The 25,940-nt window shown below is 39.8% G+C and overlaps 1 protein-coding gene and 1 pseudogene across 3 annotated transcripts in view; one reads left to right on the forward strand and one right to left on the reverse strand.

The window, feature by feature from the left end:
- LOC147021701 (uncharacterized) overlaps nucleotides 1-25,940 on the forward strand; it is a 317,548-nt gene that overhangs the window by 89,875 nt on the left and 201,733 nt on the right. The gene's annotated exons all lie outside the window — the stretch shown is intronic.
- On the reverse strand, nucleotides 13,237-20,571 carry LOC147021704 (uncharacterized; annotated as a pseudogene). Its single transcript, XR_015060597.1, has 3 exons — nucleotides 19,796-20,571; nucleotides 19,201-19,373; nucleotides 13,237-13,756 (listed from the first exon to the last, which is right to left on the reverse strand). The product of XR_015060597.1 is annotated as an uncharacterized LOC147021704 (transcript).

Genomic DNA, 25,940 nt, shown 5'->3' on the forward strand with positions numbered 1-25,940 from the left:
AAAACATTAAAAAAAATGAAATAACACCAAATGAACAGAAAACAAAGAACGGGACAGCACTGTCTGAGTGAGTGTGCGTGAGTCTGGAATGAAAAACAGATTTTCTTTTCTTTCGAGAACACGTCACTGCGGAGCCGCTGCATGATATGTAGGTTTTGGGTTTCAATTAGATTTATGAACTGCAAGATGCAACTCATCTACATGTAAGGCCTTGTACTTGTGTAAATGCTAGATTGATAGTAGCATGTTCAACACACTTTAATCATTTATTTTGCAAATATGAAGGCCGTTCAAAAAGTTGTATGAAAAACAAATTCACAATCGTCTGACATGTGTGGTTTATTCTGACGTGTGGAAGAGGCGCCTGTAAGATACAGACACCAAAAATGGATCATGAGGAATATCTATTAAGATAAATAGACAATATATTTTGTATTTTAATTTTTTTATTGTTTAAAAAATATTACCATGTCTTTGACGATTGTAGTAGCAAAAACTTTCAGAAAAACCTGGTGATAGATAAACAAATAAGAAAAAGTAAACAATAAATATTATATACAGTATTTTATAATGGATATTTAAGGGGATTCAATATGAAGGAGCGGAATTCATCGTTGATTTGTCATGAAAATAGCAACCAGAAGCATTCACTCACTATGATTGTTAACCACCGACAGTATTGCATTCATGAAAAGTAAGGTGCCAATGACTTGCCAAACAATACTATGCATTAGAACTTGCATTTCATGAATAACTATTATTATACGAAAAAATTAATTGTATTACCATTAATATTTTTATTTTTGATGCTTTTCACAAGTCATACTTTTTTCACAATATTACATCATAAGTTAACAAAATAAATAGCGAAATTCTCATTTTGTTTGGAATCATGATCAGTAAGTTCGTGGCCTGACAGCAAAGGCAATGACTGCCATCCATGGAAGTTGCTTTTAACATTGTCCTTTTACAAATCGCTAAAGCTTTTACAAAAAAACAAAAACGTTTTTACGTGTCTGTTGTAGACCATGGACTTACTGATTACCCTAAAATGTAAGTTTCATCATATCGCAAATTATTATCGAAACGATTAAAAAAATTTTCAGCTTATTTTGAAGGATACTTCCTTTCCATACCTTTGAGATGGCTTGTTCAACATATCTTAAAACTTCATTCTTGGGCTAAACGAGGTTAACCAAAGATTGAGCATTTCCAATGCAGAGCCTCGCTGGGGTGTATAGATTGGTGTAGCCCTCAGAATATGAATGATCTATACTAAAGTAGATCTACACACACACACACACACACACACACACACACACACACACACACACACACACACACACACACACACACACACACACACACACACAATGGTTATAATAACATTTTCCATACCTTTGGAAATGGAAGACTGTTATGTATATTTGAAATGTTTGACGAGAAATGTGAATTGCAAAGAAAACACACAATTCTCTCTTTTTACTGTTTATTTGTACTTCCTAAAAGCATTCAAGAGATGCGACACAAAATATGGATTGATGAAAACAAAACTTGCTACAGTGACAATCACTGAATGTTATGAAATTGAAAAAAATTGTATCAATGACAACTACGCCTTTTGGTCGAAAAACTATTTTCACAATTGTTTTGGTGAAAATAGTTATGCAAGAAAAATGAAATCTAATTTCTTCTTTAACCGGTAAAAAATACAATGTTATGACTTTGAAAGCACATTATCTTCTCAATTAATGGTACAAAAATTAATGTGAATTTAGTAATCCATCATCATGCATGATTCTGAAGTTATTTACAAAAACTTCATCTAGTAACACTTTCTCTGGTGAACTAGCCACAAGTAAGAGTTTTTCATCACTGACGTGTGTGTGTGTATGTGTGTGTGTGTGTGTGTGTGTGTGTGTGTGTGTGTGTGTGTGTGTGTGTGTGTGTGTGTGTGTGTGTGTGTGTGTGTGTGTGTGTGTGTGTGTGTGTGTGTGTGTGTGTGTGTGTGTTTTCATGAAACAACGCCAGGGTTCATCTAAACCCGTCGTTTGATATCAACGTAAAAATACAAAGGGCTTTTAGTTGTAAGGTTAAATTGTAAAATAATGATATATTAATATATATATATATATATATATATATATATATATATATATATATATATATATATATATATCAAATAGTAAGTTTTGTTGATGTCAGTTATTTACCTTCACATCACACTCATGATGTTTTGATGATCACCCCTTGTACTGTTTAAAGTATATGCCTTTCAAAAAAAAAAATTGTTCCATATGATAATTTTTCTTGGACTTTTAAATTCCTTATTTTTGGTGACTGATCCAAATTACAAAAAGACAATAAATGCATGCTATTAAATTGTCCATGACTCGAACAATATTGCTGTTGAATTCTTCACATTTAATTGGATTTGTTGTTTTTAACTCATTACTCTCTATTGGGGATATTTAATATTTGCAGCTGGCTTACAAAATCAAGCATTTTTGGACATTTTGAATCATACATACACTCATGAGCTGAGTTGCATTATTTACAATAAAATGTAGTAATTTCAATAACAACAATAATAATTGGAGGCCAATACGATTTACAGAGCATATCAAAATTGTCAATGTTGGTGTCATTGGGCATTTAAAAATTGGTTGAGAACCATTTAGGATAATTTGGGTCACCACTCCGTCACAGGATACCCGACTGGAGGTACCAGGATTTGCATATTGTTCAGGGTGCCCGAGATAAGTCACCTACTCTTCGCGAAACATACCATGGGATTTTTAACGTCCATCAACGACTTCATTGTCAGCAGATGGGTCTGCCTGCATCTTTCCGATGTACGACATAAACGTTGATGCCTCGCCTTGCTTGCGGAACTCCAGGGTGGTCGTTTATAGCTGGACCGGCATTGGAACCCAAGCTAGACTGCTTAGAGGCGAGTGTGCATACCTCTACAGGCTATCCGAACAGCCCCAATTTATATGAACTTCCACACTATTGAGCAACTTTGGTGTGTATTTAGCGACGTATAGAGTGGGTCATTTTATGATGTCACAAGCTATGCCCAAATATATTTAAGTCGTGTTAAATAATAAATCTTTCCCACTCATTAATATTTTGTAATTATAAGAACATACTCTGAGTAAAATTAGAAACTATAATTATTTAGAGGTAAAAATCACATGTTACCAGTTTATTTCACTTTTAATATAGCAGGGAGCGAAGCATGCTGAAAATATGATCATGCACTTATCTGCACTATACTGAGGTTGGGCACCACACACTGCAGTGTGTGTCCCTGATGTTTGACCTGTTAGCTATCTGTTCGTTCATGTTCAAGGATCCAATTATATTTATAGTCCAGTCGGTTATACCGCAGTTAATAAATTTTGTTTTTAAGCGATAAGCGTTTGATTGTAAATGGCGAAAGTTTCTTACAATTGCTTGCTTTGGAAATAATGAGTTCAACTTGAGATGGGCTGCTCATGTTTTGGCATGGATGGCGGGAAGGACTTTTTTTTTCTTCTTACTGGAATGATGGAATTTCAAAACATTCTGCCTTCACACAATTATCTATTACAGAGAAACACAAAGTATAGACTTTTTCGATCTCCATGACCTACAGCAGTATTAGGCACAAGCTGAAGGGTTGTTTTAATTTCACCCAAACGTGCATAATCATGATGGGACAGCTTTCACTACATTCAACATATTGAAAAGTATCGAAGCACTATATTGATCCTTGTGTGTATAATAGCATAATATATCGTCGAAAAGTATAATATATAGAATTGTATAATCTTTAGTATAATATGGTATAATATATAGTATAATATAATAGTAAGAACTATTACTACTGCACATTGAACACATTTTGAGCCATGAACGAACAAAGCAAAATCAATTGGTTCATAGTGTAGGTTTGGTTTTGTTAAAATAGTTATTGGACTATTTGAGGACATTTGCGTGCATCGATAAATCATATTATTTAGTGCATATAACGAGTGTTCGACAAGTCCATGGCCTGCAGACATTCCAAATTCAATCAACGATTTCATAAATTATATAACTTACTGAAGTTAGTTTTGTTTTTTCTCCGATTAAACAATTTTATCGCAAGTTATTAATATGTTTTTTTTTGAGGCTGGCAGAATAGTTTAGAATTAGTGAACTAGTGTTTGAGCTAGTTTACAATTACCTTATTCATCTTTAGGCTGAATAGTCTGGGTTGGATTCCCGAACTGACAAAGAGCTGTCGGATCGGCGTTTCACTGACACGGTTTGCATCACCCCAAAGTGTGCTGTCCCCCGGATGTATGTTGTCCCACGTGCTATAGTGTTAGTATATGAACGGTCAGGACCCCATGTTGTCTTTCCCGAAGAGAAGATGACTTATCGCCAGCACCAGAAGCAAATTACAATCCACTACTCATATCAGCTCCAGTCGAACGTCAATTCCAAGCCTGCTGGTTCATCCAACACTTGAGTCAATCCTATGCATGCTTTGAGCCCCTGGCCCCAAAGTCAAGGGGAAATACAATGATGTCTTATTAGTTGTTTTCAAACGATTTCAACTTTTTAAGTGGAACATTTATCCTAATTTTATATCTCCGACTCTTATTCAGGTCATGTGCTTATTGATCAACTTACAGTGTTATCTTCAAAAAATACTATTTGTACCATAAAAGACTTGGAAATAATTTGGGCTAAATGCCAAACAAACATGAATATTTTGAGTTTGACACTGAACCGATTGGAAATGGCAATTAAATAAATACAACAGCTGTATCTACATAAAACTAAGTCTGGTGTCGGCTAATTAATGGTTAAGGTGGCTGGCTTAAGATCTAATGGTTTGGAGTTTGAGCCTCTATTGTCCAATGGATTAACACCAGGTGGGGTTGACTCAGCCTGCCATCCTGAGGTTGCTGAAATTAATACCAGTGTACTGGTGATAGAGGGCACTGCATCAGTGGCACAGCTGTGCCCCCATAAAACGATGCAACCAGCAGCCACAGGCTGCACACGATAACTAGCTAAAATAAAAACTCGGGTTCACAGAACATGATACCCCATGCAGTGTTCAGGTATATACTTCAATTTTAATACAATAATTATTTTAAAGATCGTTTAAAAAAAATCCCGAAGTCCAGCATTACTGAAGCAATCTTATACACCACTCTGACACACACTGTAATCAGATGACATTGAGTCACAGTTTAAGAGATGGAGGCTTGATTTATCATCATGGAATGTAGCATCAATCGGCATCGTGCATAGCCATATAGACGGCCTCTTCTTCACCCCGATACTATACCCTCTCACATGCGGTCATCAACTCATGCTACATATCAAAAAGTGTGTAGCATGGTTATTGGAAGTATTATGAAGGCGATTTGTGTTCTACAGTTTTCAAGTGTATAATTCTATTTTCTTAAATGTTTTAAGAAGTTTAAAGGTGTCTAAATAATTTAATTCCGGATTTTACTGCTGTTTCACCCAGTGTCTATTACATCACCTGATCTAGCACATTACATTAGTTATTCATGCCTGTTGTTTGTGTCCTTTATAGGTGTCCCAAAAAACATGAAGTTTCATGTTTGGAATGTTTTTTTTGTTTGACTGCCAGGCAGGCAGACAGAGTAAAATAATACTTATCTCACTCCTCTCTGCACACATGCAATCGGGATGAATTCAGAGCCAAAGTACTGCAAAACAGCAAACTTGTCTTCCTATTCATGTTCCGATTCGTGTTCAAAATATAACATTCCATTCGATTTCAATAAGTTGTTCCACGATCATAAAATGACAATCATAAACTGATAAGACAGACAGACGGACGGATGGATGGACATGAACCAGTTGCTTAACCATGCTTTTTGCTTTGTGTGCGCGGGGAAATAATCACGCAGCATAAAATAAAAAATATATATATTTAAATAGTGATTGTTTCTTTGAAACGATAAAATGGTTGTCAAAGGACTCTCGAGGAACAATGAGAAAGAATTGTGGTAGATAAACGAAGTTTCATAAACGTCAGTCATTTACGTTTTATATGAGAATGAGGTCACAAACTTACCAAATCACCTCTTGCACACAAAGGTCATCTCATCTTGTTTTAGACAAATACAACTTTGGTGTTTATAAGCAAGGATATATATATATATATATATATATATATATATATATATATATATATATATATATATATATATATATATATACATATGTTCTTCAATGGTCCCAATTATATTCCTACCTTGTTGGGTCAGCCAGGAGGGAAGGGTTCTGACGAAGATTTTCAGAGACCTGATGGCGATGCCTAACTTAAGGTGGCCAAAATTTCTAGTTTGTTCAGAGTGACTGTGATAACTCATCTACTCTATGCAATAAACATCGTGGCATCTTTAATGTCCACCATTAACCAGTGCTGTCAGACGGGTACTCTCGCTTAATGTCCTTATGATGGATGGCACACACAACGATGCATCACCCTGCATGTGAAACACCAGGAAAAGAGTTTATAGTTGGGTCAAGATGTGAACCTATGCCAAACACTTACCTCTAATCTATCCTGCCAGCCGAACTAGCTATCCTGCACATTAATTGGCATTACAGAACTGTTGCAAATATAGCTGACATCCTCGATTACAATTGTAAGGAACAACGTGCGACAGACAGTGATGGCGATGCACAACTAATTTGGTTTAAATTGATAGGACAGCATTTCAAGGAATTAACTGTCAAATTTAACGTAAAGGCAACATTTCTGTTTTTTGCTCAAACTTGTCAAATGTCTAACTTTAAATGTAAAGCAGAATAACGGTTTAAACGATTCAAAGTTATTCAAAGGAAATGTATTGAAGACGTGCACAATGAAGATGTGTGCATTGTCAGGTGGTCGAGAAGAATACATCAGTTAAAAATGTGGATGAAGGGTGATCAGAATGTTCTTGGCCTGAGAATAAGTGGCCTTTTTAATCATTTGCACACACCAACTTTACTTGAATATATATCTAAGGAATCATTTTATATACAAGTGCAAACTTTAATTGAACGATTGTTCACATTTTATTCTCCTACTTTATGGGGCCAGGGACTTATTGATCAGCCCTCGTTATATTTTGTGGAATTTTGGCATCTCATTCGTCCTAGATTTTCCCATCTTACCCGAAAAACTCCCGTTTCATATGTAATTATCATATAACACACAAGCACATCATTATATCATGCTTTATTGTGAGCAACTCATTAATTTTACAACCGTACCCTATCATCCATCCAACTTTACACCTTCGATTTAACATTAAACTCAGTCTTTGTCTTTAAAGTTACGACAATATCTCTTAAATGGGCATTTGTCTGTGGGGTTCCTTTGCAGGACCATTTGTTTAATGATAAGTGGAAACCTTCCACAGATCTCTCCTGGTATATACTCTATGCAGTCTGTTTTGAAGTTTGATCCAAGTGCTTATTTTGTATTGTATAGAGGTTGTAGACTCTTGAAAACGAATAACCTTTAAGACAGAGTTAGATTAGACAATTACAAGGAAAATGTATTTCATTTTTTTTTAAATCTAATTATGCATACACATTTCATAAGTCTGGATTCAAATGAGATAGCGGACTTGCAACTATAAACTATTATAATGTTGGTGATCTACAGGTGTATAGGATATTGCATTATGTTGTGCAAGCCGTCTGTTGGAGGGGATATTAAGCTGTCCATTCTAACTGCCATCACTCATTTGCATTAACCTCATAGACCGCATAGTGCATTGTGTCCCGATATTCCACTAAATTACTGCTTGTAAAGCATTAGTAACTTGCTGAGTGTATTCTTTGACCCACAAATTGCTTTGGCAGAACAAACAATCCGATATCAGTGCCTATTACATATCAGGAGGGATTCGATGTATGGTTGAATCCCCCCACTTGATGCTCATTTCACCGTTTGGTCCCAATTCCATGTTCTTTGATCATGGACTGTACACTTCTATACGAGGAGTGAAAAAGTTTTTCCTTCAACTATAATGGAACAGATGAGAAACTCTACACATGTTTGTCCCTTTGTAATACAGTTTATAAGCTCAGTCACAGGTTTTTAGCTTTTCTGGAATTGGAATTCCACAATAAGGTATTGACATCGTGCACTCTCCATCTGTCTGTCCGTCCGTCCGTCTCCTATTTCGACTTCTCTGGCCAAACCGCTGGGCCGATCTGACTGAAATTTGGCAGCAATGTTCCGCTCCTGACTGGCAACGGGGATTGTAAAGCTCATTCCGCTAACGTGACCGGAAGTGTGTCGAAATGATGGTCGCGTAAATTCCTTAAATATCTTCTTCTCCCAGCCCACCAGTCAGAATGCTACCAAATTTGGGTTACAACATTAAGCCAGGGTAGGGATGATAAATTGTGGAGGTCATGCCAATCACCTGATCAGAAGTGTGTCAAAATGGCCAACTTACTCAATCTTGGGGGAAATCGTGTAAATTTTTTTTTTTAAATATGCTTCTCCAGACCCATGAGTCAGAATGCTAACAAATTTTGGCTATAACAATCGGATGGGGCCCATATAAGCGACAGGTCCAGTGGTCCTATTTTTTCCCCCAGTGGTGGGTGAGTTTCATGATGCCAATGGAATAAAAGTAGTTTCTTTCATGCTGAAATATTGAAATATAAGGGAAAACTTTCTAGCTCCCCCTCATATCTACAGACTGAAAGCTCCAGCTGTTAAATCTGTACAGCCATGGTAAATGGGATTTTATATTTGGTTCCCTGCATCAAGAGCCAGAAGTTCAGATGGGAACACTAATAGACCAACCCAGATTATTAGAAGAAAAGGGAATGAAATCAACACAGCAAGTTCAATATCCATCCATTGGGATCATACTCTGTACAGAGCATCAGTGCTGCCCCAGCAGTCTCCTGAGCTATTGGGCACAATACTAGACAGGTCACCACTCCAACACAGGTTACTTTAATCACTCAATCAACCCAGAAAGCTGGTACTCATTTTGCCAACCTCAGAAGGGTGACAGGCTGAGTCAACCACACCTGGTATTAATTCAATAGCTAAGCAGAATTTGAACTCAGGACCTTCAGAACCCAAGCCTGCCACCCTAACCATTGAGCCAACACCAGGCATAAGTTCAATATGAGGGTCATCATTTCATGAAGAGCCATTTCCTATGAAGAGACAAATCAAACTATGATTCTCTGTATTGATTTATGATTACCTCGATGGATTTCCTCGATCATAGTGTGTAATTGTATGTTATTTGTCAACTTTGAAGTGGTTTTATTTCTTAAAATATACAGTAATTATAGTAGAATATACATATTCTCGATACATCTATAAATAAATATATATGTATATATATAAATATACCGTATATATATATATATATATAAATATATATGTATATATATAAATATACCGTATATATATATATATATATAAATATACCGTGTATATATATATAAATATACCGTGTATATATATAAATATACCGTGTATATATATATATATATATATATATATATATATATATATATATATATATATATATATATATATATATATATATATACATTCACACACACACACACACACACACACACACACACACACACACACACACACACACACACAAGGTTATAATGTAAAATTATACATTTATTTGAGGCTAAGCCAAAAAGTAATGGATCCTGTTTTAATTCCCAATCCTTGCTGTTGTTTACAATTAAGGAACTTGTTATATGTATGGAGACATACCTGTTGATTATGTATCATGTAGTCACCTTTCAACATGGGGAAGTTCGACATAAACCTACCCTCAAACAGGAGACATTACCTTTGGGGTAACCCTCGTAAGTAATATAATCTATGATTATATAAAACAGTGTGTGTCTGAAGATTTGTGTACTTGTCTGTCCCCCTTCATAAGGACGATTTAAGAAGGGTTTCAAAGGTCAATCTTTTACTTACTCTTTTAAAGGTCAATCTTTTAATCTTTTATAAATGTGGATGGATAGAGAAGAAAGGATAGAGTTGTCAGGATAGAGGAGAAAATGGATGAAGCAAAATACAGAGAAATCCTTGACGAAAACCTGCTGCCCTCTGCAAGAAAGTCAAAATTTGGATGGAAGTTCACCTTTCAGAATCTTTAAAGGTCAATCTTTTACTTACTCTTTTAAAGGTCAATCTTTTAAAAAGCAGTTACTGACATTTCAAGCAAGATCATCTCAACCCCCCAAAAACAGAGATGCACTGAAGCTAAACAATGATGTTCTAGCACTAATTCTTGGAGAGTCAACCCAGTACAAGGGCGCTGATTACATTATATCTGATGACGAACAAGCAAGAATCAACTTACCAGTCGAGTTCCAAAATCAGCAAACCCCATCTGGGATGCCACCTCATGCACTACAGTTCAAGGTGAGCTTTTTAGTGATGCTCATACGCAACCTAAATCCAAGAAAAAGTTTGCATAATGGCACCCACTTGATTGTAAGACAACTCCACTTACATTTTCTCCATAAAGAAATACTCAGTGTGAGCAACAGGAAGAATGTGTTCATACTGAGGATCGACCTTGCTCCCAGCAAAAGTAACCTGCCTTTCATGATAGCCTGGCATTGGCTCAGCGGTTAGGGTGGTGGTTTGGGATCCTAGGGTCCTGAGTTCGAGCCCCGTTGGCTGATGAATTAACACCAGGGGGTTGACTCAGCCTGCCATCCTTCCGAGGTTGTTGAAATGAGCACCAGAGTACTGGTAATAAGGGTACTGCATCAGCGGCATAGCCACGCCCCAAACCAATGATGCAACCAGCAGCCCAAAAAAAGGCTGTACACGATCGGTGCCTTTCATGATGAAGAGGGGGCTGTTTCCTCTCATTCCTGCTTTCATGATAACTATAAACAAATCCCAGGGGCAATCATTCAACAGGGTTGGTATCTTCTTGCCAGAGACTGTGTTTGGTCACGGGCAACTTTATGTAGACCTCAGCAGAACTAAAGATGAAGAACACTTAAAGCTGCTGGTTTCTACACATGAGAATCAAGGAAAGCTTTTGAAAAACACTCACGTATTTACTAGAAATGTTGTGTTAAGAGAATTACTGTGATAAATGAGTTTTTGACTTCAACACCATTAATAAAGCATCTGATTGAATCCAATAAAACACGACGTACAAAGCTGGAGATCTATTATCGATCATTAAAGTTCCTTTATTCATAGTTTTATCAAATAAGTTATTAATTTAAGTTTACAACACGAATTCAAATAAATTGGCTGTGATTACATACTCCAGGAAAAATATTTATTTACTCTTTTGACAAGTTGAATGTGATGACTTCAAAATTACTTTTTTTAAACGCAAATTGCTTTGGTGTCATCCATCATGAAAGAAAGTTACCTTTTGATTACATTATATGCAGGGGAAAGAACATAGTCATGGAGGTCATGCATGTTGACACTACCAGGTACTGTATATAAAAATTAATATCGATATCTTTCCGATTAATACAAGAAAATACGATTATCACAAAATTTATAACGATTAACAGCGACATCTGTACGATTGGCAACTCCAGCAGAATTAAGGGCTGATAGAAGATTGCAAGATTTTACTGAACTGCATTTTAGAGTATTTATATTTCAAAGCACAAATAGCTCCACTTGCACTTCCCCAGTGAACAATACACTTGCTAACCTGGACTAGGAATGCGAAGGACTCAGACTGGAAATATTTCATTTTTAAAAATCTGTTTATTCTCATTATTGTTATTCACAGTATTCTTGACCATTTTTCCTTAATTCTTTTCCATTCTGTAGTTTTGGTCCAATTTATCGTTTGTCATTTATATTGTTAGTCCATATAGGCATATCAATACAAGCCTTAGCTTTTGTATGTGTTATTTTGATTATGTCCTTCTAAGTTCACCAAGTTCCAGAAGTATTACTTTCATGTGTTTTTGTTTTACTGCACTTATATTGGCAACTAAGGAAATAAATGTTTTTTGAAATTAAAAATTGAAAGAGGGGGAAAAAACTACACTGAACCATTCCGTAAAAGCGCGCTCATACCTATACAACACCCAACTTGGTTTTCAATTTTTTTATCTACAATACTGTATCTGTAAAAGCCACTTGGTTTAATAAAATAACTTAAACCCATTATTTTAGACAGGCTTTTATAGCAGTTTCGACATCACCTCGACTCAATGTACCATACTCTTGACAGAGCATCGGTGCTGTTGAAACAGTCTCTTGCCAAAGGTGACAGAGGGAAGTTTGCCATTGCTTTTCCAGAATTCAAACTGCAGAAATTTGTCAGTGGCTTTGAGTGCCAGAGATAACTTGCTTACTCTTCATGAAAGACAGCATGGGATATTTAACGTTGACCATGCACTAACTAGTCCCAGTAGTTGGGTCCTCTGGCTTAACGTCCCTCCGACGCACAGCACACACATTGATGCCTCATCACCCTGCATGCGAAACACCAGGCTGGCTGTTACCGAGGACCAAGGTTGGAACCCGGGCTCGACAACTCAACGAGTGCGCATACCTATAAACTAACCTGCCAGTGCATATGTATATCATTGTATTCCATGCAAAATAATATTTTATAATACTGTATTTCTGATCAATAATGCATTTATTGAATCTTGAATGCTTTGTAGATTATTGCCTGTCAACACACAAGGCTCATTTATGTATAGTAAAAAAAAAAAATTAAAAAATGGTAGCATGGAAAATACAATAACAATAACACGACAAAAAGCTCAAACAAAGCACACGTGTGTTGATCACAAATTAAGTCACAAACACCACACGTGTCACATCCTCACAGTGTCGATACCATGTTTATTTGCACTGCTCACAGGACACTGAGCCAAAGCTGCAGGTCAATGAAAAACAAAACAAGGTCTCCACATTGCTCCAAAGATTAAAGCTTAAATCAGATTTTATTTCAGTTACAGCTGTTAAAATGCAAGTTACTATTTTAAAATCTAGATAAGTGTCGATGGGTTCACATGAAAACATGTTATGTCTCATCATGTGATTATGTTAGTGCAAACAAACATCAAAAATGAAAGGTGTACAATATTTTTTTCTGCAGATTTTTTTGTGATAGAATATATATATATATATATATATATATATATATATATATATATATATATGTATATAAAAAAGAATTATTCTTCAATTTGGACCAATATACACCGATATATTGAATATTACACTGGGTGAATGCAGCAATGAGTGGCCTGCTGTGCCAATAGAGTATCATGGACATATAAGTGGGGATTTATTAAAAAATAATATGGAAGCGCGTGAATATAAGCACTGCATTTAACTTTTGCCCCAAAGCGACTATAAATGGCTAATAAAACAGTGTATTTGCGATTCATGCACGTGACTTGATTTTGCTCCCTTTTAACGCATTTTGTGCAAAAACGATACTCGTGGACAGAATTTTGAATTAAATGCCAAAAGAAGTATCCAGGAGAAATGCCTTTCTTCCTTTTCAGTGGAATGTGTTTGCTCTGGAGTCCAAAGCTTGGCCACATCGTTGTTTCTCTGGGCCAGTGTCCAAGGATTGTTAGCTCTAGGGCGGCATGACCAGGACGTAACGAGAGGCTATACTCATGCTCACTGCAGCACTCCACAAGTCCTCCGCTCAAGCTTTTTTTCCTTTTGTCTCTGGTTCTGGAACCATATTTTCACCTTCACAACAAAAAGAAGGGAAGGTGTTTTTAAAGAGAGCGAAAGTATCTATGAAGTGTGGGTCAATCAGTAAGAAATTAGTGAAGTGTGTGTGTGTGTGTGTGTGTGTGTGTGTGTGTGTGTGTGTGTGTGTATGTATATATATATATATATATATATATATATATATATATATATATATATATATATATATATATATATATATATATATATATATATATATATTGTTACGGATTTCAGAATCCGGTCTGATGAATGCATCCACACATCCAGGTCCTCAGACAGTTATTTCTTTAAATGCATGTTCAGATTATCCCCATCCCCATGTTGAGTGGGATTTTAAATGTGGTGCATTGAGAAGGTAAAGAATAGATCTCCTCTCTTATGGGAAGCTTTTTTCTTTACGACAGACACATTTATGCACATATTTCTTTCACGAGCGCCGATGCCCGGCCTTTTTTTCAGCAACATTTACACACATTTCTTTCACAGACACCAACCGAGACCCACCCTTTTGCGAGAGCACGGGTTGTCATGGTAACGGTGCGCAAGTGGGGCGGGGTGAGGTTGGGGGGGACTCAGTGCCTGCCGAGACGGGCCGCATATATAAAAAAGAGGAGGAGGTCCGTTCGGCAGCGAGCGAGAGAGGAAAGGAGCAAGTAAGCATGTGGGTGTCTGACCAGTTCCAACAATGAGAAAATTTGTCAGTCAGTTCATCCTTTCCAGTGCTTGAGCGAGGGTGTAGTGTGTGTGTGGGTGTGAGCAGCACCGACAATGACACAGTTTGCGAGTCAGTGGCGTCAGTTCGTCCGTTTCAGTGTGGGAGTGACCAGCGCCGATGAGTGAGGCACTGGATGGTCACCAACAAGTGAGGCACGTGTCGGTCACAACGAGTGAGGCACGGGTCAGTCACCAACGGATCGTGTGGGTCACTGGACGTTACCATTTTCGTGGAGTGTGAGGAACTGTCCGTGTCGCAGCACCAGGGTCTAAACCTGCGACAGATGATCCCGGTGCCCCCCTAGACATTGACTGGGGTTCAAGGCTGTTGGTAAGGGGTGCATGGCAAGGCTGGGTGCTGACGACGGACAAGGCATGCACACACACACACACACACACACATTTCAGGACGTTTTCCCTTGACGGACAACTTCTCTCTGGTGAGCAAGATGACTCTTCTCCTTCCCCCCTCACCCCCCCGAATGATCTGTTGGGTACCCTTGTCTGTGCTTAGTTGTAAGTCAACCCCCAATAAGCATCTGCTCTCTGGCTCTTTCTTGTCATTTCGATTGATTTTTCCTGATTGATTAATCATTTTGATTGCTTTGGAATTTATTCACTTTTTTACCTCAGGAAATAAAAAGGTTTTTTTATTTATTAATTTTCTTATTCATAAATCATTTGTCGACTTGTAACCTGTCCGTGTTTGTCCTTTCCTTCCATCGGTCTAGCATTGTCCGAACCGAGATAGACTGGGAGGTAATTACCACAGATTTGACCAAAAATAGTCAACACGTACCAGCGGTTAAAACGCTCGGCCGCCCTAATTAAAATGTAATCAAGATTAGATTGGTGCTTTGCCGAGGGCACGCTCCCCGTTCAGGTAACCACGTGACCTCGAGTTAAACGGCATAATTAGATGGTGGACACTGGAACTCGTTGTTGACTAGGTTGCGTTCGTGGTTTTAAATAACCCACCGTAGCACAATGTTAATTGTGAGCGGTGGTCCCAGGTCCGGCTCTTCCGAAGACAACCGGGGATTAATCACCCCAAGTGACAAACTGGTGTCTCGGTACTTTTTCCACCTTTATGTACATATCATAACCCACAACTTCCAAGCGAAAAACACATTCTACAAATTTCAAAAAATTCATGAAAAATACAAAACTAGAATATCTTGGTTGGATAAGTGTCCACCCCCCTGATAATTGCAATTGTAAATTAGTTCAGGTGTAACCAGGATTGCAAAGCAGATAGCGAGAGAGAGATTTGATGTGACGGGGGTGAGTTGCTTGAAGGATGAAGTGGGACAAATTGTTGTGGATTCAGATGGAATTAAAGGAAGATGGAAGAGATATATGGAAAGGCTGTTGAATGTAGAAAATGAATGGGATGGAAACACTGAGAGTAACCCAGTTTTAGGACCAGCAGAGAAGATAACTGAGAAGGAAGTTGAGGAAGCTATAAGAGCAATGAAGAGTAGAAAAGCAGGAGGGCCGATGGGAGTTGTGGGAGATATGTTGAAGGCAGCGGGAAGTTGGGGTGTGAAGAGAATGACAGAGATCTGTAATCTGGTGGTGAAAGAAGGCCGCATTCCAGTGGATTGGGAACTGAGTACCCTCGTCCCTCTGTACAAGGGGAAAGGTGACCCTCTGGACTGTGGCTCCTATAGAGCAATAAAGTTATTGGAGCATGGAATGAAGGTATTGGAAAGGGTGTTGGAGAAGAGGATAAGGAAGAAGGTAAAGATTGACGAAATGCAGTTTGGATTTATGCCAGGAAGAGGAACGACAGATGCAATTTTTATTGTAAGGCAGTTGCAGGAGAAGTACATGGAGAAGAGGAAGAAGTTGTTTTTTGGGTTTGTTGATCTGGAGAAAGCATTTGATAGGGTCCCACACGAAGTAATGGCATGGGCATTGAGGAAGTTAGGAGTGGAGGAATGGTTGATCAGAGTAGTGATGGCCATGTACGAGAGAGCACGCACAGCTGTAAGGACGAAGGATGGGAACAGTGGTGAGTTTGAGGTGAGGGTAGGAGTGCACCAGGGGTCGGTACTAAGTCCACTTCTATTTGTAGTTGTGATGGAGGTGCTGGCTCGGAGGGTAAAGGAGGGTTTACCGTGGGAGCTGCTGTATGCAGATGATCTGGTGTTGATTGCAGAGAGTATGGATGGACTGAAGGAGAAGATGAACAAGTGGAAGGAATGTATGGAGGCAAAAGGTTTGAAGGTGAATATCGGAAAGACGAAGGTGATGGCAAGTGGTAAAGCATGTGGTGAGGTGGAAAGGACTGGGAAGTGGCCGTGTGCTGTGTACAGGAAGGGTGTCGGAGTGAACTCCATTCAGTGTACAATGTGTGCTGAATGGGTTCATCGAAAATGTAGTGGGGTGAGAGGGTCATTAACCAGTGTGGCAGCTACATTCAAGTGTAAGGTGTGCATCGAGGGAGCAGCAGATGAAGGAATTGTTGAGTTGGATCTTGGAGATGGTGTGAAGCTGGAAGGGGTGAAAACATTTTGCTATCTCGGAGACATGCTGAATGGAGAAGGTGGATCAGACTCTTCGACGGTTGCTCGAGTGAGATGTGCATGGAAGAAGTTTCGGGAACTGAGTGGCGTGCTGACAAAGAGGGGAGTGTCGTTGAAGCTGAAGGGAAAGGTGTATGCTTCATGTGTGAGGAGTACGTTGATTTATGGGAGTGAGACATGGGTACTGAACATGGAGCAGCAACAAAGGCTGGAAAGGGTGGAAATGCGAATGGTTCGGTGGATGTGTGGAGTATCGTTGAGAGAGAGGAAGACAAATGATGACTTGCGGAAGATGATGGGAATAGAGTCTGTGATGGAGGTTGTGAAGAGAAACAGGTTGAGATGGTTGGGTCATGTGTTGAGGAAGGATGAAAGTGAGTGGGTGAGAGGAGTGTTGGAAATGAGTGTAGTCGGAAGTAGAGGACGGGGAAGACCGAGAAAAACTTGGCTAAATGTGGTGGAAGAGGAAATGTGGGCAAAGGGATTAAGAAGGGGAGATGCAGAAAACAGGGTAAAGTGGAGAAGATTGTCATGGGGCCTGCAAGGCTAACCCCCGCTTTAGCGGGGAAAATGGCCTTTAAATGCTTGTGTGTGTGTAACCAATTTTCTTCAAAATCACACACCATGTTAATTGGCCTCCACCTGTGTTAAATTGCAGTGATTCTGATTATTTCACAATAAAATCAGCTGTTCCTGGTGGTTTTCTCTGCTGGGTGATGCATTTCACAGCAAACACTCAACCATGAGAACCATTGAGTTTCCAAAGACCTCCGGCATAAAGTTGTGGAAAGGCACAGATCAGGGGATGGGTACAAACATATTTCAAAGGCCTTGAATATCCCTTGGAGCACAATCAAGGCAATCATTAAAAACTTGAAGGTGCATGGTACCACCAAAACTCTGCCGAGATTAGGCCGTCCCTCCAAACTGGATGACCAAGCAAGGAGTTGACTAATCAGAGAGGCCACCATTATGCCAATGGCAACTTTGAAAGAGCCTTTACAGCAAAGATTGGTCACTATGTACATGTGACAACAATATCTCAAGCACTCCACAAGTCTGGGTTATACGGGAGTGTGGCAAGAAGGAAGCCATTACTCAAAAAAGCCCATCTTGAGTCCCGTTTGAGGTATGCAAAAAACCACTCTGGCGATTCTGCAGCCATGTGTCAAAACGTTTCATGGTTTAACGAAACCAAGATGGAATTTTTTGGCCGAAATGCAAAACATTGGTGAAAACCCAACATACACATCACCCAAAGAACACCATCCCTCCTGTGAAGCATGTTTGTGGCAGCATCATGTTATGGGGTTGTTTCTCATCAGCAGGAACTGCATCACTTGTCAGGATAGAGGAGAAAATGGATGAAGCAAAACACAGAAAAATCCTGGATGAAAACCTGCTGCCCTCTGCAAAAAAGTCGAAATTGGGATGGAAGTTCACCTTTCAGCATGACAATGACCAGCGCACACAGCCAAAGCTAAACTGGAGTGGCGAAGGAGCAAAAATATAAATGTCCTTGACTGGCCCAGTCAGAGCCCCGACCTAAATCCAATCGAAAATCTGTGGCATGACTTGAAGATTGCTGTTTTAATCAATGCTCCCCATGCAACTTGACTGAGCTTGAACAGTTTTGTGCACAAATATTGCCCAATGAAGTTTTGAAGAGTTGGTGGAGACCTAACCAAACACTCACAGCTGCAATTGCTGTCAAAGGTGCTTCCACCAAGTATTATCTCAGGGGAGTGGACACTTATCCAACCAAAACATTCTAGTTTTATATTTTTCATTATTTTTCTGAAATTTGTAGAATTTGTTTTTCACTTCCAGTGATTCCAGGCTACAAGGCAACAAACAGTGAAATTTTTTTTAAGGGGGTGTAGACTTTCTCTCGGCACTGTACACACACACACACACACACACACACACACACACACACACACACACACACACACACACACGGTATATACAATATTGTGCCAGGCATTTTATAGCAAAATGAAGGAATTTATTCCTTTCAAGGCTTATCTGCAAGTCTTTCTCTGGAATATCATACGGGAGAGCGTTTCGAACAGTCCAATGAGTACTAGAAGTCATGAGCCTACACGTGTGTCAATTCAACTACATCTCTTTTATGCAGTCCATGTGACAAACAGCCTGAACCCTGCAAGGCCTCGCCTTGAATGGACAGACCTGGCGTTCCGTCAAGCTGAGCCGCTCAGAGATGCTTAAGCGCAACTCGGGTGTGATGAACCGGCTCTCCCCAAATGCCTTCTCGAGCTCGGAGATCTGCTGCTTGCTGTATGGTATCCGCTTTTTCCTCTGGCGCACAGTCTGCTGGTGGTCTTGAGGCCATTGTGGCGATGCTGCATTTACAGAGGGATGTGTGCGCAACAGTTCCTTAGCAAGACCCAATGTGCAAAGTTCCACCTCAGCTTTATAGGATATTTCCTTGAGGAATGTAAGCTAGCCAAGAAACGAGTAAATACACAGAAAAAATAAATTGTAACAATGTTTGCAGCATTTCCTCAATGTAACAACAACAAAATAAAATTATCGAACAATATTATTTTGTTGTGAATCTGCATTGTCAAGATTTTCAAAATATACTTCAATGTATAGATTTATGCTTTCTTATGTGTACTTGAATATGCAACAAGTGAGTTAACAGTAATACCAAAAACATGAACATATTTGTGAATTTTTACACATGTGCCTCGATCATATTCTGAAAGATATCAAAATACGTTAATTTGAAGCTGGTAACAGGAATAGAGAATATACAGACCTCGTGTCGGTGGAATATCGCTGAGCTCATGAGGCCCACCATTGGAGTATTGGGATCCAAAATATAAAGGCGCATGCCCAAAGTGGGTCGCCAGTTGGTCATTTCCCAGATAATCGACACAGCCCACAAGTGGGGAGCCGCTCATGGGATTCTGGTATTCCAAGCACGTCCATGGATACAGAGAAGAGGCCACAGCAGAATACTCACTCCCAACAGGGTAGACCGAGGGGCAGTGAGCATGAAGGCCACCAGGAAAAATAGGAGCAGCACCAATATGTGGTTCCTGAGGACCGTTATAGGCAGAGTATCGACTGGACTCTTCAGAGAGGTGTTCATTAGCTTGGTCACCTTGGAAGCTCACCATAGTTTCTGGATTCGACTGCAAGGTGTATGAGTGGTTAATGAGCGTCTGCTGGAAAGAGGTTGAAGTCGAGCCAACCGGAAATCCTAAATTTCCATGAAATGCCATCAGTGACAGGTTTATGCACCCAGACAAAATGCTGTTCTCTTGCCGAAATGTTCGCTGCTGGGGTTTTCTTCTTTGCAAGACCTAAACTCAGTTTGGCGCTGACACGCAACACCACACACTTCCTTTAAACGCCCTCACGATCCTCAACTGCATTTCACTGTATCGTTCACACCACGTGATCATGACACCTGCAGTCAAAAATTGACTCAAGTTGTCAAGAGTGTGCAAAGTCAATACAATTTCCCCTTTGAAAGTCTAACAACAAGGGCAATCAGTTACCAAGGGCAAGACAGGATGGTGGCTCTGATTGGGTGAAGAGGTTTCTTTTAAACACACCGCCTGTTTGTTGAGTACAGCTTGACTTCAGAGAACAAACATATATATATATATATATATATATATATATATATATATATATATATATATATATATATATACATACATATATATATATATATATATATATATATATATATATATATATACATATATACATATATATATATATATATATATATACATATATATATATATATACATATACATATATAAATATATATATATATATATATATATATATATATATACATATATATATATATATACATATATATATATATATATATATATATATATATATACATATATATATATATATATATATATACATATATATACATATACATATATATATATATATATATATATATATATATATATATATATATATATATATATATATATATATATATATATATATATGTATATATGTATATATATATATATTCTTGTTTTTAAAATGGAATCTGGTGTCAATAATGGGTTGATATTTTGGCAAATTGCAAAGGCACAGCTTTTGTACAAACCTGTAGACTCTGACTCGATGTACACATACATGCACATAACTAGTGCAGGGATACGTGTTGTAAGCCATTACCCTAGTCATGGATACGTACGAACCATTTAGGCTATTTTACATAATTTTCGTGTTTGGAAGAGCAAAATGTTTCACCATTTATTTGGCACTCTGACAAACAAAACACACTCATGGCAAAGCAAAAACACACTCAAGGCAGGGCATGTCAAAGGCGACATTTATGACTCCTGCATTTTCTACGTGTACTTTAATGCACTTTGTCAGTTTATAACGCAAAACAGAATCCAGCAAATATTTAATCACGAAATCGTAAAGCTTGAGTACCTCAATGTACTGGCACCGTGAAAAAAGGATCAGCTTGGTTTAATATTCAACATGGGATGGATCAAACTATGCACAAGACAAGATCAAGGTGTTGAGCCGGTTACAGAAAAGCCAAAAAACAGCATAAAAAATAGACATTTTGTGGAAAATGTAAAAATGTATTGGAAAATGTAAATACCCCATCAACTTACCCCTCTCCTCCGATATATGAATGTGTATGTATATATGTATATATAGGAAAAAATATATATATATATATATAATGACAATGTCTATAGAAAGATCTCACCCCCTTTCAAAATTTTCACTTTTTGTTGCCTTATATCCTGGAATTAAATTGCATAAAATCAGACTTTTTCCACCTTTATTTACACATCGTAACCCACAACTTTCAAGTGAAAAACAAATGATACACATTTTAGAAAATTCATTAAAAATACAAAACTGGAATATCTTGGTTGGATAAGTGTCCACCCCCCTTATAATCGCAACTGTAAATGAGCTCAGGTGTAACCACTCACCTTAAAAATCACACACTAGGTTAATTGGCCTCAACCTCTATTAAATTGCAGTGTTTCTGGTTATTTCAAAATAATATTTCAGCTGGTTATGGTTATTTCAGCTGTTCCTGAAGGTTTCCTCTGCTTGGTGGTACATTTCGAAAGACCTCCACAATAAAGCTGTAGAAAGGCACAGATCAGTGGATGGGTATAAAAAAATATTTCAAAGGCTTTGAATATCCCTTGGAGTACAGTCAAGACAATCATGAAGAAGTGGAAGGCATATGGTACCACGAAGACCCTGCCATGATCAGGCTGTTCCTCCAAACTGAATGACCAAGCAAGGAAGAGACTGATTGGAGAGGCAACCAAGAGGCCAATGGCAACTTTGAAAGATCTAGATGCCTTTATTGCAAAGATTGGACACTGTGCATGTGAGAACGATATCCCAAGGTCTCCACATGTCTGGCCTGTATGGGTAGGGTGGCAAGAAGCAAGCCATAACTCAAAAAACCCCACCTTGAGTCCCAATTGAGGAATGAAGAAAACCACTCTGGAGATTGTGAAGCCATGTGGCAAAAAGTTTTGTGGTTTGACAAAACCGAGATGGAACTTTTTGGCCTAAATGCAAAACGTTATGTTTGGCGCAAACCCAACACAGCACATCCCCCAAAGAACACCATCATGTGAAGCATGGTGATGACAGCATCATGTTATGGGGATGTTTCTCATCAGCAGGGAATGGGGCACTTGTCAGGATAGAAGGGAAAATGGATGGAACAAAATACAGATAAATCCGAGAAGAACTTACTGTCCTCTGCAAGAAAGCTGAAACTGGGACAGAAGTTAACCTTTCAGCATGACAAGGACCCAAAGCACACAGCCAAAGCGACACTACAGTGGCTCAGGAACGAAAAGATAAATATCCTTGAGTGCCCCACTCAGAGCCCTGACCTAAATCCAATCGAAAATCTGTGGCACAACTTGAAGATTGCTGTCCATCATTGCTCCCCATGCAACTTGACAGCTTGAACCGTTTGTGCAGAAAAAAGGGAAATATTATGCCTGGTGTTCCTTAATGGTTAGAGTGGTGGGCTTTGGATCCTAGGATCCTGAGTTCAAATCCCACTCTGCTGTTGAATTAATGCAAGATGGGGTTGACTGTGCCTTTTTTCTTTCTTTTTGTATACCTTGTCGAGGCTCGTGTGAGAGCTAACACACAACGCACATCAAGGGGGCATGAGAAAGAGGGGAGGGAGTGGGAAAGACAAAACAGTGGGGAACAGAGACATTAGATCTGTGGAAGGGAGAGGGATGGGATGGGGAACATGGAGAATAGAAGATGGACATTACAGGGACTTTCAGGAAGGAAAGCAGGGAATTTGAAGGAGGTGGGCTTGGGTGGATTATCGGGGGTAGAAAAGATCGAGGATTTGGATGGGGGATGATAAGAGGTGGTGGTGAACAGCTGTTTTGAAGGCCTGGAGGGAAGAATGGGAATGAATAGAGTGAGGAAGTTTATTCCAAAGGCGGGAAAAAAGAGGAATGAAAGAGTGAAGGTGAGCAGTGATTCGTGATTTTGGTAGTTTTAACAGAGGGGGTTGTTGGCGGACCTTGAGCACCCTGCCGAAATGTGGTGCAGACAAATCGCAGAGAGAGCGGGGGGGGGGGGTGGGGGCGAGGCTGGAGAGGAGACAGTAGAAGACAGAAAGACCACTGACCAGCCTGCAGTGAGAGAGTGAGAGGCCCAAAGACTCAGCCTCATTGCGGAAGATGCCAATGATCCGAAATGCCTTGGTTTCTACAGCGTGAAGCCGAGAAAGGTGGGAGGCAGGAGCACCAGCCCTGAGGGGAAAGCAGTACTCCATCAGGCTGCAGACAAAAGCTTTGTAAGTGGTCAGAAGTTAAGGTGGGCTGAGGAAGGACTTTGCACGACCGAGGATTCACAGTCGGCGACTGGCTTTGGAGGCGAGGTTTGAAATGTGGCTTTCCTAGGAAAGGTCATGGCAGATAGTGAGACCCAGAAGCTTGAAAGAAAGGACTTCTTCCAGAGGATTGTTGAGAAAGTGGATGGGGGGGGTTCTAAATGGTCCTTTCGAAGAGACATAGTGAGAGTGTGCAAAATGCTGGAAATCCCATTGAAGCCGGCGCTGCTGTCACGCTCTGAGATGAACATTCTGGTCGACACCTATTTCTAAATCAAACTGGTTTCATCAGCGTTAAAGACCTGCTCTGGCAGCGACTCCTGCTCCTCAATAAGGCTCACGAGTTCTGCAGGGAATGCCTTGGTCACGTGATGGTCCATGGAGGCACACTCCCTACGAGCTTGATGTGTGCATTGTGGGTAACTGCAGGAGGTGTGAGTAGTCTGTGCATTGTTTGTGGGAGATTTTTTTATGTATGATGCTGTATTTGGCAGCTAATAATAGATGTGGTGAGCGACGACAAGTCAGGTCAGGTATGGGAGCATGTGCTGGAGCAGCGCGTCACTGTGGCCACTTGCCGTCGGTACTCCAGGCAGATGCCTGGCCCATCCCCATCTCATTGAGATGCTGATCAACCTGCTGTAACAACGAGAAATGTGGTCGGCCCATTGGCCTCCTCCACTCATGAGGCTCCCTCGCTGAGAGAATCTGGTGAGCAGGATCAGAGTCAGGAAAAACAAGTCATATTCCTGAGGAGGAGGAGGAGGAGGAGGAGATTGGGACCATACTCTGTGCAGAGCATTGGTGCTGCTTAAGCAGTCTCCTTGGCTATTGGGCACAATCCTGTATGGGTCGCCACTCTGACACAGTATACCAGCATGCTTGCACTCAATTTGCCGACCTCGGAAGGATGACAGGCCGAGTTAACCCCACCTGGTATTAATTCAACAGCTGAGCAGGATTATAACTCAAGACCCTTGGATCCAAAGCCCACCACCCTAACCATTAAGCCAACACCAGGCATGCATTCCTGAGACCTGGTACCAAAGGCATCAAGTCTCCATCTCAGATGTCTGGTCAGAGTCCAACTCTCACATCCACAGAGCAAGACTGGAAGCACCAAGGACCTGAAGACTTGGCCTTTCATCCTCCCACACAGATTCTGGCAGTGCCACACCCCATGATCCAGTGAATCCTTGACTCCCCTAGCCCGACCCAGATGTGTGTTGACCTCTGGCTCACAGTCAGCAGAGACATGAATATCACTGCCAAGGTAAGTGAATCTCTCAGTGACCTCAACATCCTCACCACAAACAGGTACAGACAAGATAGCAGCATCCAAGATGTCATTGAAAACCTGCATCTTAGATTTGACCCAGAAAACCCGTAATCCCAGCGACGACTCCTCATTCAGCACCTCAAGGGCCCCCAAAATGATATCCAGAATCTCCACAAAGATGACTGCATCATCTGTGAAATCAAGGTCAGAGATCTTGACATTCCCATACGATGCACCGCACCTTGATCTCTCCGACATGCTCTACAGAATCAAGTCCATACTGGACTGTGGTTGATTGCAGGGGGTCGATTGTCTGGAAGTTTTTCATTGTCTCTGAAGGGAAACGGAGCCACCCAATTGCCATTGTCATTCCTGATGAATCCATCCTGCATGATCATGAAAAAACAGTTGTCTTCTATGGAGTGACTGAGTTTGTCATCATTCCTTGTTCGTGTCACTGCCGACCCCATCATCGTAAGCTCTGTGGATGCAGGATCTCCCGAAGAGCTGTCCTGAAGGTAGGTGATGATGTGGCAGGATGACGTCCTTAAACGTGACACAATTCAGGCATGGTGAGCATTCTGATGGTCTTCCATTATCGAGAATGTGGGTACAACAAGCCTCCACTCACTCAGGGCTATGGACGCTGTCTAGACATACATGACCAATTATCACCTATCCAAGGTCCATACGCTGTGCCCAGGGAGCATTTGGTGGTCCCTTATGAGATTCTCTGACCTTAAGCAGCGGAGGAGCATCTCATCCAATTAA

Source organism: Eptatretus burgeri, chromosome 8 (assembly GCF_056783735.1).
Source record: "Eptatretus burgeri isolate ZD-2024b chromosome 8, Ebu_testis_v1, whole genome shotgun sequence".
Classification (NCBI taxonomy): Eukaryota; Metazoa; Chordata; class Myxini; order Myxiniformes; family Myxinidae; genus Eptatretus; species Eptatretus burgeri.